The sequence below is a fragment of the Natator depressus genome, chromosome 1 (assembly GCF_965152275.1).
Source record: "Natator depressus isolate rNatDep1 chromosome 1, rNatDep2.hap1, whole genome shotgun sequence".
Classification (NCBI taxonomy): Eukaryota; Metazoa; Chordata; order Testudines; family Cheloniidae; genus Natator; species Natator depressus.
The window spans coordinates 926,895-934,525 of NC_134234.1; positions in this window are offsets into that span (position 1 = coordinate 926,895).

Below are 7,631 nucleotides of genomic sequence, written 5' to 3' on the forward strand. Positions count from 1 at the left end.
CCCTTCTGATCTCCGCTCCAACTGCTAATAGTTTTTTTTCTTCTCTGCTACCTCCACCCATCTGGCTCCAATCTCTTCTGCCTCGATTACAGTTTTGGGCTTCCCATCTAGGATGTATCTTTCTATTTCCTCAGGAACACCCTCTAAGAATTGTTCCATTTGCATTAGGAAGGGCAACTCTTCCAGAGATTCAACACTTGCTTTGTTTCACAATGTGGTAGGCATGTCGGGTAAATGACACGTCTGGTTTCCACCTTAGGGCTCTGAACCTCCGATGAGACTGCTCGGGTGTTAGCCCCATTCTGACTCTCGCCTTGGATTTAAACAGTTCATACTTGTTCATGTCTTCTTTAGGCATTTCAGCCGCCACCTCAGCTAAGGGTCCACTGAGCTGTGGCCTCAGCTCTACCATGTATTGGTCGGTAGAGATGCTGTACCCAAGGCAGGCCCTTTCGAAGTTTTCTAAGAAGGCCTCAGTATCATCGCCTGCCTTGTAGGTGGGGAACTTTCTGGGATGGGAAGTGGTACCTGGAGAAGGATTGCTAGGGTTTGTTGGTATATTCTGCTGAGCCTTTGCCTTGTCCATCTCCAGTGCATGCTTCCTCTCTTTTTTCTTCTCTTCCTCCACGTGCTTCCTCTCTTTTTCCTTCTCCTCCATAGTTCTCTTGTGGGCAGCTTCCTCTGCCTCCACCCTGGCTTTTTCTGCCTTCACCTCCAAGTGCCTTAAGGCCATCTGTCTATCATGCTCTTTTTGTTTCTCTTCAGCTTTGAATCTGACCAGCTCTCAGGGCCGGTGCAAGGAGGTTTCACGCCCTAGGCGAAACTTCCACCTTGCGCCGCCCCCCCACGTGGCAGCTCCCTGTCCCCCCCCCGCCCTGAGGCGCCCACCCCGCGGCAGCTCCCTGCCGCCGCCCCCCCCTCGGCCTGGGGAGCCACGTGCAGCAGCTCCCCACCCCAGGTCACCTCTGCTCCGCCTCCTCCCCGAGCACGCCGCTGCTTCTCCCGCCTCCCAGGCTTGCGGAGCCAATCAGCTGTTTGGCGGCAAGCCTGGGAGGGAGAGAAGCAGAGCGGGGCGGGGCTCAGGGAGAAGGCGGAGCAGAGGTGAGCTGGGGCGGGGAGCGGTTCTCCTGAGCACCCCTCCGTTACTTGCTGCAGGCGGCCCTCCCTGCGCCCCCCTGCCCCAGCTCACCTCCGCTCCACCGCCACCCCCAAGCACTTGGTGCCCTAGGCGACCGCCTAGTTCACTGCGTGGTTGCATCAGCCCTGCCAGCTCTAGTTTATTCGCTGCTAGTCATTTTCCTGCTTTCTTGTGCATAACTCTAGCTATACCGGAGAGTTCGGAAAAAAACAAACAAAACAAAAAACTTGTGAATTTCCCTGCAGGAGGTTAACTACCCTGCCTTTAGGTAGAGAAAAACCCAGCTCAAAAAAGAAAAATCCCTTTGTAAAAAAACAAACACCTCAGTCTCCAGGCAAATAGACAGAAAACCCTCTAGCTGCTCTCAGCTTAAAAAAACCCCTCTTCAGGTCTGTGCTTTTGGTTCAAAATGATCCCACCGCTCTGCCACCATGTCAGGGTTCCCTCCCCACGCTGAACTCTGGGGTACAGATGTGGGGACCTGCATGAAAGACCCCCTAAGCTTATTCTTACCAGCTTAGGTTAAAAACTTCCCCAAAGTACAAACTTCGCCTTGACCTTGAACCGTATGCTGCCACCACCAAGCGCATTAAACAAAGAACAGGGAAAGAGACCACTTGGAGACGTCTTCCCCCAAAATATCCCCCCAAGCCCTACACCCCTTTTCTGGGGAAGGCTTGATAAGAATCCTCACCAATTGGTACAGGTGAACGCAGACCCAAACCCTTGGATCTTAAGAAGAATGAAAAATCAATCAGGTTCTGTCAAGGTTCCTCCCCCACTCTGAACGCTAGGCTACAGATGTGGGGACCTGCATGAAAACCTCCTAAGCTTATCTTTACCAGCTTAGGTCAAAAAGTTCCCCAAGGTACAAAATATTCCACCCTTTGTCCTTGGATTGGCCACTACCACCACCAAACAAATACTGGTTACTGGGGAAGAGCTGTTTGGAAACATCTTTCCCCCCAAATACTTCCCAAAACCTTGCACCCCACTTCCTGGACAAGGTTTGGTAAAAAGCCTCACCAGTTTGCCTAGGTGACTACAAACCCAAACCCTTGGATCTTAAGAACAATGAACAATCCTCCCAACACTTGCACCCCCCCTTTCCTGGGAAATGTTGGATAAAAAGCCTCACCAATTTGCATAGGTGACCACAGACCCAAACCCTTGGATCTGAGAACAATGAAAAAGCATTCAGTTTTCTTACAAGAAGACTTTTAATAGAAATAGGAGTAAATAGAAGTAAAGAAATCCCCTCTGTAAAATCAGGATAGTAGATACCTTACAGGGTAATTAGATTCAAAACATAGAGAATCCCTCTAGGCAAAAACTTAAGTTACAAAAAAGACACACAGACAGAAATAGTTATTCTATTCAGCACAATTCTTTTCTCAGCCATTTAAAGAAATCATAATCTAACACGTACCTAGCTAGATTACTTACTAAAAGTTCTAAGACTCCATTCCTGGTCTATCCCCGACAAAGGCAGCATAAAGACAGACAGAGACCCTTTGTTTCTCTCCCTCCTCCCAGCTTTTGAAAGTATCTTGTCTCCTCATTGGTCATTTTGGTCAGGTGCCAGCGAGGTTACCTTTAGCTTCTTAACTCTTTACAGGTGAGAGGAGTTTTCCTCTGGCCAGGAGGGATTTTAAAGGGGTTTACCCTTCCCTTTATATTTATGACAGGTTCTTAAAAAAATTTTAATTAGAGAAAAGGTAAAAGAATCACCTCTGTAAAATCAGGCTGGAAAATACTTTCTAAGGTTTTCAGATTCAAAACACAGAGGATCCCCCTAGGGGCAAAACCTTAAAGTTACAGAAAACCGGAATAAACCTCCCTCTTAACACAGGGAAAATTCACATAAAACAAAAGATGAACTAATCCGCCTTGCCTGGCTTATCTACACTGGTTGCAATATTGGAGACTTGGATTAGGATGGGTTGGAGAAGATGGATTTCTGCCTGGCCTCTCTCAGTCCCAAGAGAGAACAACCACCTAAACAAAGAGCACAACAAAAGCCTTACCCAACCAAGATTTGAAAGTATCTTGTTTCTTTATTGATCCTTTGGATCAGGTGCCAGCCAGGTTAGCTGAGCTTCTTAACCCTTTATAGGTGAAAGGATTTTGCCTCTGGCCAGGAGGGATTTTCTAGCACTGTATACAGAAAGGTGGTTACCCTTCCCTTTATATTTATGACACCAAGTAATCTGAAGGAGACCACAGTATCCCAGCCTTCCGCAGACTACACAATGGAGTGCTTCTCTGCCACACCACACCCTTCTTCTCCAGTGCTCGCTGCTTCTGCCCAGTCTGGTCTCCGATTCAGACTTAACGTGGATATTGGCCACTCACAAGCTTCATCCGCACCCTGCTGCGAATTGCCTTTTCCTTAGAACTCCTCACTGTGCGCCCGCCTCTCTCTGCCTCTTGACTGGAGAGTGCAAGCTCTGTGGGCCAGGGTGTAGGCAGTCGGGTTCAGTGGTTCGAGCCGGAGGCAGTCAGGCCTGAGGGATTAAGCTGGAGTCGGTAGCCGCAGTCCAGAGCCCAGGGTCAGGCTAGAATCAGTAGCCAGGAACCGCAGGGCTGGGCAGGGTGCGGAAGTGGGGACCAGGAGCAAGGCAAGGGCCATCTTGGCAGCAGATCTGGGATCTGCCGAGCGCACAGACGATTTCCTGGCACTCCCTCCCGGCTTAAATAATCGGTCTGGGCCAATCAGAGTTCGCGGGAGGGGCTGCATGGGTGTCACTCCCTGTGGCGGCTGGTCTCCCAGCATTGGGTGGGGCTCTGCGGAGGCTGTCGGGGGGTGGAGCGGAAGCTCTGCCTGCTTGGAGCTCCGCCGACCTGGGTTCAGGTCTCACAAATCCCCACGTGGGGATGGCGTAAATACGGTGTCGCACGTGGAGGGGTGTGTGCAGAAGGCTGCTTCCAGCATCAGGCCTCTCTTCCGCCGCCTTGTCTGGCGCCCGGGAGGTGCTGCCTCGTGGTCCCTTACCCCCGCCCTGGTCTTCCCTCAGTGGGTGGCAGTGCCAGGCCTTCCTGCTGCCATGGCAACGATCCAGCCTGGGCCCCGGACCTTGGGGCTGGACGTTGCTCCCTGGGTCTCTCCGTGCAAGCCGCGCTGCCTGCAAGGGGAAGGGGAAGGAGCAGGCTGCATCGCAGCCAAACATTGCAGCTGGGGCCCGACCGCAGTCACGCTCCCCTCTGGTCAATTTCACGGTCATGGGATTTTAAAAAGCGTAACTGTCATGCTGTCAGCTCTTTAAATCTGAAAGGTCACGGTGCTGTAACTGGAGGGCCCTGACCCAAAAAGGAGTCGTGGGGGGTCACAAGGTTATCGTGTGGGGTGGGGGGGTCTGCGCAGCTGCTGGCCGGGAGCCCAGCGCGGAAGGCGGAGACACCGCCAGCCGCAGCCCGGCAGGACGCAGGGCACCGCGTGGGGTCGCCGGCCTCGCTTCTGCGCTGCTGACTCCAGAGCTGGGCCCTCAGGCAGCAGCCGCCACGCTCCAGCCGCCCGGCTCCGAAGGCAGCAGCGCAGAAGGAAGGGTGGCAATGCCGCGACCTCCCCCTCAAATAACCTTGCGACTCCCCTGCAATCCCCTTTTCGGTCAGGACCAAACATGCGAAACCCATGGGCTTGTTTCTGGCTTAATTGGCTTGTGAGTTGCTTTTTGGCTAGTTTTTGGCTTGTTGCTTCTTTTATTTTGATCGGCTCCCGGCAAGCAGGGGCAAGGGGCAAGCAGGGGAGAGAGTCGGGTGCAGAGCAGGCCCACCACAGTCCCAGACTGCACGCGGGGGGCTCTAGTCCCATAGAGCGTTGGGCTTCCTAGGGACTGGCTTGTTTTGGCCTTGTTTTGAAATGGGATTATCTTGAATTTTGGCTTATTGTGAAAGTCCGGGTGCTTATTTACTGCATGAAAGTTGACAACTGTGGTCAGGACCTCCAATTTGAGAAACGCTCGTCTCCCCCGTGAAATTTGTACAGTGTACGGGAAAAGCACACACATGACCAGAGTTCACAGGGGGAGACCAGATTTTACGGTCCGTGACATGTTTTTCCTGGCCATGAGTTTGGTAGGGCCCTAATTATTGGCTGGCTTAGCTGCTGCGATGCCAGCCACATCAGTGAAGATGAGGGCAAGTTTAGTCTGCCGTCATGTCGGCCAGGCGTGTTAAACCCTGCGGGGACCTAATGATCACAACCATGGGCAGCAGGTGAACCCCTGCTTTGTGGAGGCTAGCTCCCCGGCCCCATCTCTTCTGCCCAAAGGCCCCAGCCCCACATGCCAGCACCCTAAAATCCTACCTCCCTAACAGGAGAAGCCCTGAGGGGCCCCCCCATGACCGGAGGAGCCCTGGTCCACCTTCCCCAGCCACATGGGGCCAAGACACCAGCCCCCCCCGATATACTGCCACCACCCTGAGCGCCGGGCCCATCTGCCAGCCCCCCCAAGTGCCAGGCTGGCCTCAGCACCACACTGAGCCACCAACCCCCGTGCCCCTGACGACCCTCACAGCTGAGCCACCGGCCCCCCCACCAGCACTGGCCCAAGCTGCCAACCCCCCAAGTGCCAGGCCAGCCCCCCACACCAGTGCCGGCCCAAGCCGCCAGCCCCCCCCTCCCCCCAGCACTGGCCTGAGCCACCAGCCCCTGCAAGCTACTGGCCCCCTGGCCCCCAAAGGCTCTCCCCCGGACAAACCACTGGCTCTCTGCGTCCCTCCTCACTCCCCCGGCCCCGAGGAGGAGGAGGGACACGGCGAGAGCAGTGGGGACCTCCGGAGCTGGGGGTGGAGTGGAGGAGCTGCAGGCAGCGGGGGCTGCGGTGAAGGGGTGGGGCTACTGTGGCCCAGGTGTCTGGCAGCGGGTCGGCAGCAGTGCCAAGTCTTCCCTGGCCTATTCTACCCACCGCCCGTGATCACCACTGGATTTTGTGGTGCAGACGCACGTCTAAATTGCCTGACAGGGCTCCTGGCGAAGCATCATCCCTCAGCACTGCCCCGAACCGCTGTCTCCCCAGCTCCGCTTTGTTAGTCATCGTCCCAGTCTCGGTGTCTTTAATTAGTCACCTGCTTCCGTGCTGCTTCTTCTGCTCCTCTGCTGTGCGTGTCCCTTTTAGTCTCCGTCTGGTTGATTTCCTTGTCGCGCCGAGGAGCCCAGACTCCACTGCAGTATCCAGCCGTACGAAGAGGAAGCGCCGTTTCTCTGGTCTCAGGCGATGACCCTCTGCGGGCAGCCCGGGGGCCCTGCTCATGCAGCCCACTTCTGCCTGATAAGCCTTGTGATGGCAGATAAGAGACTTGGATGGGAGGCAGCTGCAGCTTCCGGCCGAGGGGGGTGTCTGGTGTCTGGGGCGGCGGTGGTTCGTGCCACTCTGCGTTCGGCCTGAGACCGGAGGCGTGGAACCGTAGAGGGGGCTGGTTTGGCTATTGGTTTGGGTGATTTATAGGAGCTCGCAGCTGGGTGACAAACTCACCCCCCAAGGAGACCTTGCACTCAAGCAGAAATGTTTGCGCCACAGCCACTCCTGACTGCCTCAGAGCATCCCTCGGGTCTCTGGTCAAACGAAGCTGCTTCCTCCCGCTCCGCCCTGTCAAGAAAATGCAAAACCCTAGAAAATGGACAGTGGGGGAGGGGTAAATCTCCGCCTTTCCTCGGCTCCCAAGTGAGTTGACAGCTCGGACAGCAGCTGGGCGACCGGAAAGAGCTGCGGAAGTGACCCAGCTACCTGTGAAATGGGCTAGACCCTCAGCAGGCCTGAGCCAGCGTCGCTCCCGTGGAAGGATGCTTGCTTATGGACACCAGGGGGGAAGCTGGCCCGTAGCATTTCTCTCACATGTCATTTCCCTCCAATAAGAGCCAAATGTTAAGTCTCCACTGAGCTCCAAAGCAAGGTGCCTGGTGCGGTCTCTGTCGCCCTGAGCTCCTGTTTCACACTGTAGTTATAAAGACCATCTCTACATAAGCTTTTCTACAAGTTCAGACACTCTCCTAACAGCCAGCTCACTTCCTCCAGCTCTTTCCCTCTCCTGCTATTTGTTTTAGCAAGCCAGCAGGGTAAGAGATTTCACAGACCTGCTGAAAAACGTATAGAAAGGCCATGGCTTGGGTCTGGCAGCAGCCTTAATTCTTCTGCATATAATTCCATCAGCAGCTGCATGCAGCAGAGAAAAATACTATGGCTGCCAATAGAAGGGGTTTGAAATGCTGAAAACCTCCCGGTGCCAATGGGATTTCAAAGCCATGGAATTAGAGGCCTGTCTGCCATAGCTAATGCCGCTGCCCCCCTACCCCCCTCGCTGGTGAACTGACAAAATTCCTGTTTTATTGTGTCTGTCTGCAGCACAAAGCCGGCGCATGAAAAAGCAGCTTCCCTGAAGAGCTCTGAGCTCATGCACAGCCGGGAGAACCTGGAGGCGTCTCATAAGGAGAAGAGCTTGGATGCCCTGGATGGCAGGTGAGCTCTGAAATGGTTTGGATTTGTAGGGTCTGATG